Genomic DNA, 5,774 nt, shown 5'->3' with positions numbered 1-5,774 from the left:
ACTTTTTGTGGCTTTTCAAGGCTGCCTCTGGCTTCTAAAGCATGACAAACTACCAAAATACTTATTAGAAGCCCTCACCCTCGCGAACATAGCCTTTTTAGAAGCCCTCATTGCCCAATATCCAAACAAATGATTGGAACATAACACATGCAATTTCATCTTTTATCTCACAATAAGGTTTTCTTTCTTGAGAGAAGGGTAGGGAAAGTATTATGAAGGTGGCGGATGACTTGGATAGTAAGGTAGATCGGTTGAAGGGAGTCAGTTAGGTTATATTTTCCTTTTGATGGTGGCCCTCTTTGTTTTATATTATTCAATGGTTTATATCTTGTTTATCTAATATTGCTATTATACATATTAAGTTACTTTATCTTCATTTTTCTTATTAATCTTTTGTTAATTCTAGCTACTATTGAGGGAACTGTGGATGGTTGCTTTGGGGGAAGTTCTAATTATGTCGAGGAGAAACACCCTGGAACTGCCGAGGGTGTGGCCGACCCTTGGCAGTTAAAGGGCTTAGAACTTTCATTTCACAAGTTCATCCTGATTTTATATTTTGGAGTGAAATGAAAGTTTCGCCTGATAAGGCTACTCATCTGGCTTCTCTACTTCATTTCCCCAGTAATGTTATTATTCCCTCACTTGGTCTAGCCGGTGGTTTAGCGGTTTTCTGGAAAAGTGGCTTTAATGTTTATGTTCTCTATGTTGATCAAAATCTTATAATTTTCTAAATTGTTAATTATCCTTTGTTCTTGTCTTGGATTATAACTTTTATTTATGGTGAACCTAATAGAAGTAAAAGGAATGATTTTTGGATTAATTTGTATGATTTTTTAGTGAATAATAATGACCCAGTTTTAATTTTAGGGGATTTCAATGAAAGCACTCACAATGGTCTAGTTTCTTTTCCTTTAGTTAAACATCTTAGTAAATGTTATGTTTCGAAGAATTTTGTTAAATTAGTTAGAGATTTTGACTTGCAGGAAGTATTTCCTCAAGGTGGTGGAGTTTCTTGGTTTAAATATGTTAGAGGTCTAGGTAATCTTTCCAAATCTTTAGATAGGGTTTTTGTGTCCCCGACTTGGCTTTCTATTTTTAATCTAATTTATGTTTCTCTGGGACCAAATTGGGATTCTGATCATCACATGATTATAACTAAAATTAATGAAGATAAAAAAGTAGACCTAGACCTTTTTGGTTTTATATAATATGTGGTTAAGAGCTTATGGGTGTGAGCAGGTTATTAAAAATGGCCGGAATTTCTCCATTAATAGTTATGTTGCTTATAAAATAGGTATTAAGTTTGGTCGTTTAAAAAGGGATTTACGAATTTGGAATAAGGAATGAATTGGAAATATCGACGATCAATTGAGAATTGTTGAAGATCAAATTCTTCTAATGGAGGAATCTGCTAAGGTTGTGGATACAAGATCTCATTTGGAACTGTTGGAAAAGAGGAGAGATATTCTCTTGAATTACCAGGAGTCTTATTGGCGACAAAACTCTAGGGAGCTTTGGTAAGAAAAAGGTGATAGGAACACAAGTTTCTTCCATCATGTTGCTATTATTCGTCAACATAGGAATAGAATAGGTTGGCCAAGATTGGATGATGGTAATTGGACTAATGATTTTGATAAGATTGCTAAAACCTTTATTAACTACTTTCAGGACCGTTTCTCTCCTTCAGAATTTCATAATATGAATGAGATCTCAAATCTTATTCCTCCTGTAATATCTGATATTGAAAATGCTAATATGATTAGGTGCCTTGATAAATTGGAGATCAAAGAGGCTCTATTTAGTATTGTTAATCTCAAAGCCCCATGGTATTTCAGCTGTTGTTTATAAAACTTTTTGGCAGGACATGAAGGACAAGGATATTGTAAATTTTGTTAGGGATTTTTTTGTTAATAAAATTTTGTTAGGAGATTTAATCATACTTTTATTACTTTAGTCACTAAGAAAGAAAATGCTTCGACAATTAAAGGTTTTAGACCAATAAGTCTTTGTAATGTTGTTTATAAAATCTCAACAAAAATATTATCAAACATATTGAAAATTCTTCTTGATAAGTGCATTTCCCTTTACCAAAATGCTTTTTGTTCCGGCCAGGAATATTATGAATAATATTATTATTGCCCATGAGATTTTACATTTTATGAAGAAATCTAAGAAAGGTCCTAGGCATGTTGTAATTAAAATTGATATGATGAAAGTTTATAATAAAATGAGCTGGGAGTTTATTATTTGTGTTTTAAAGGCTTTTGAATTTTTTGAAAACTTCTGTGAAATGGTTTATTTTTGTATATCCATAGCGTCTTATTCTATTTTGGTTAATGGCTTAGCAAAAGATCATATTATTCCGGATAGAGGGTTGCGACAAGGAGATCCTTTATCTCTCTATCTTTTTATCCTAGGAATGGAGGTTTCATCTTGAATGTTTCCTAAGGTTGAGGAATTTGGGAGGATTCAGGGTGTTAAAATAGCTAGAGAGGCCCCTTCTATTTCACACCTTTTGTTTGTGGATGATGTTTTCATTTTATAAGGGATTCTAGGGAAGAGGTTTATAACTTGCTTGAGATAATGAGGAAGTTTCAAGATTTGTTTGGGGAGGTGATTAATTATAAAAAGTCCTGTCTTTTTTGGCAAAATCTTCATCATGGATGTAGGAGACTTCTTTCCAAGCAATTGAAAATGGGTAATTTGGACTTTCACCAAATACTTATGTATTCATATGTTCTAGAATAGGAACTTGAATTCTGCTTTTGCTTATTTACTGGATAAATTTAACTCCAAACTAAATGCATGGAAAGCTACTAATTTGTCTCAAGCTGGTAAATTAGTTCTTCTAAAATCTGCTCTTCAATCTATTCCTTTTAGGGCTTAATGACAAAATTGATAAAGTTCAGAGAACATTTTTGTGGTCTTCAGGGAAGAATTCTAGAGGATTAACTTGGAAAAATTGGAACCAGATCTGCTCTCCTATCTCATATGGGGGTCTAGGAATTCAAAAGGCAAATGAAATGAATATTGCTTTTTAATTAAAATTGGCTTTGATATTTTTAAATCAAGATCACAGAATTTGAGTAAAGATTTTGAGAAGTAAATATTTGCATTCTCATTGTATCTTTCCTTGTAGATTGCAATCCAACTGCTCTAGGATTTGGAGAACTATTTACAACTCTCTTCTTTTTCTCAAATCTGACCTGGTCTACAAGGTGTCTTTGGACTCTCATGAGAACATATGTAATGTGTCTTGGATTCAGATTGATGGATCTGTTACTGCTCCTATTGGTCTGCCTACTCAGCAATTTGTAAATACGACTTTTAACGACCTTTTTAATTCTGTTGGAAATTGGAATTCCCTAGTAGTTCTTCAATCTCTTGGGGATAGTTGGGCGCCTTATGTGTTAAATATGCACATTTTTAGAAATTCTCAAGGAACGGTTCTTTGACTTTAAAGAATGCTTATTTAGCCATTTGGCGCAGAAGGGAATTCCGATTACCATGGAGACATGAACTTCTAATTAAAAAGATTTGGAAGCTTAAAATTGCCCCTAGATATAAATTGTTTTTTTAGGGAGTGGTTCGTAATTTTGTTCTAAGTTATTTCTTTTATGAGAGAAAGAGGGCTTAATTTTCAAAATTCACGTGTCTTCTGTAAAGGTGAGAATGAAGACATTATACATCTATTCTTTAATTGCCTGGTTGCAAGAGCCTTGTGGTTCAACTCTCCTTGAAATATAAGGATTGAATGTTTTCTCAGTTCTAATCCGGCTAACATTATAATTAATATTTTGAATGTGTTTGATGCAGGTGTAGATAGAAATAAGGTTCTATCTTGGATAGTGATTTTCTGTTATTTTATTTGGATTGCTAGAAATAATTTTTATCTTCCAGAACCAAGATTTCTCGGTTGATAGATTATTATTATTATCTACTATTCAAGTAGTGTTTGCAAAGCCTTTCTGGATCCTAGGTACAACCTGTCATCAGGGACAGGGACAGACTCGGTAATCTTCTTCTCATATAATGTCCCCATCTCATTTCCCTTCATTACATTTTATTTTCTATGGTGGTGATACTATTGACTTAAGGAGTGGCTCTTATGGATTTGTTTGTTTTAATTCTGATGGGATTTTTTTTTGCTGCTGCAAGGGGGGAGGTGGTTGATTAGAGAAGGACCAATTGAAGCAGAATTGTGGGCTCTTTGGAAGGCCTTATCTTTTGCGAGGGAAAATAATATTTTTGCTATCAATGTGGTCTCAGATTGTTCTATCCTTGTTAAGGCCTTAAGTTTTGCTTCTTTTGATGATATTCCCTTTTTTTGTTTGCTTTTAATGGACAAAGTTATCAGTGTTTTTAGATCTTTTCTTTTTTCAAAAGTTAAACATGTTACTAGATCAAGTAATATGCTTGCTCATTCTATGGCAAGCATGGCTAAGCATAGTGAGAATGATCTATTATGGGTAGGTGATCCACCTCCTTGGGTGAACTGTTGGTGGATGTAAATAGTTTTTTATAATAGTATTTTTATTTTATCGATCAAAAAAATATAGAACTCAATAAGAGAATGAGTGTTAATACCCTAAATATAAAACTTGATGAGAGAAAATTGAACAAGGAGAAATGTAGTAGTTCAAATTACATTTTGTTCCATCACAATCAAAGAGTGACCAAATTCAGAAATAGGGGTATTTTAGTCAAGAATGAGATTCAGTAAATGTTAATGGGAGCTTAATACCTTGAATATGACTAAATGAAACGGATTTGAATGAGGCAAAAAGTGGTTGTTCAAATTGACATAAATGATTTCTACAAAATTTATTCATTTTTATAACTTTTAATTTTTATTAATTAATTATGGCACCAAGGGCTAACATATTTGACATAAAAGGTTGGACTATTGACCTACCACCAAACATGAGATCAATTTCACTTTTTGGAATAGTTTTGAATTTTGTGTTTTATTACTATCATCAATAAATCACTTATTTTTATCACACTTTTATCTTTATTATGATTAATAAAATATTATCATCAATTAAATATTAGAGATGTGCCCGAATGTTTTCTATAAAAGTTCTACATTTTTAGTTTTTTTTTTGTGTTTTTTATCTTTTTATTATTTAATTACGATATCAAGGGTAAGAATATTTGACCCAAAAGGTTAACTTGTTGATCCTTTACCAAATAAGAAAATGATTTAATTTTGGGTCATCTTTATATTTTATATTTCACTTCCATCATCAGTAAAAACACTTTTTTTTTATCACACTTGTTTTTATTTAATATAATTAATATAAACACTAGTGAATTTCTTTATATTTAGTTTTTTGCTTTTATATATGTTTTAAAATTTTTATTATTTAATTCTAAAATCTAAGGTTGACACATTTGACCTAAAAGGTTGAACTGTTGACCTACCACCAAAAATAAGAAAACAATTTCATTGTTGGGTCCGTTTAAAGTTTTGTATTTCATTTCCAACATCTATAAAAGCAATTATTGTTTACCACACATATTTTTCTTTAATATGATTAATATAAAATATTAATCTTGTACTTGGCTCTTTTTAACATTTTTTTTTGTAATCTTTTGTATTTATTTCCCTTTTAAAAGTTCTATTCTTTAACTATAGCACCATGAATTGACCCATTTTGACTTGGATGGTTGAATTACACAAGGATGGAAGAATGTTGTCATTTTTTGGTTGGTTTTAGGCATCAGGTTTGTATTGCTAAAAATATTGGATGTAAATCTAATTGACAAAA

General features: G+C 31.6%; 1 long non-coding RNA gene across 2 annotated transcripts; it reads left to right on the top strand.

The window, feature by feature from the left end:
- The first annotated feature begins 1,313 nt into the window (after nt 1-1,313).
- On the top strand, nt 1,314-4,500 carry LOC148850425 (uncharacterized). Of its 2 annotated transcripts, none has more exons than XR_016099683.1 (3): nt 1,314-1,517; nt 3,817-4,013; nt 4,159-4,500. It is a non-coding gene; the product is annotated as an uncharacterized LOC148850425 (long non-coding RNA). The 2 variants fall into 2 exon arrangements; XR_016099682.1 differs by having other exon boundaries at nt 1,328-1,528.
- Nucleotides 4,501-5,774: the final 1,274 nt, after the last annotated feature.

The sequence above is a fragment of the Nelumbo lutea genome, chromosome 5, assembly GCF_056320005.1.
Source record: "Nelumbo lutea isolate HS-2025 chromosome 5, American lotus-T2T, whole genome shotgun sequence".
Classification (NCBI taxonomy): domain Eukaryota; kingdom Viridiplantae; phylum Streptophyta; class Magnoliopsida; order Proteales; family Nelumbonaceae; genus Nelumbo; species Nelumbo lutea.
The sequence above is the reverse complement of the archived record's forward strand: the minus strand, read 5'-3'. Positions and strand labels throughout refer to the sequence as shown.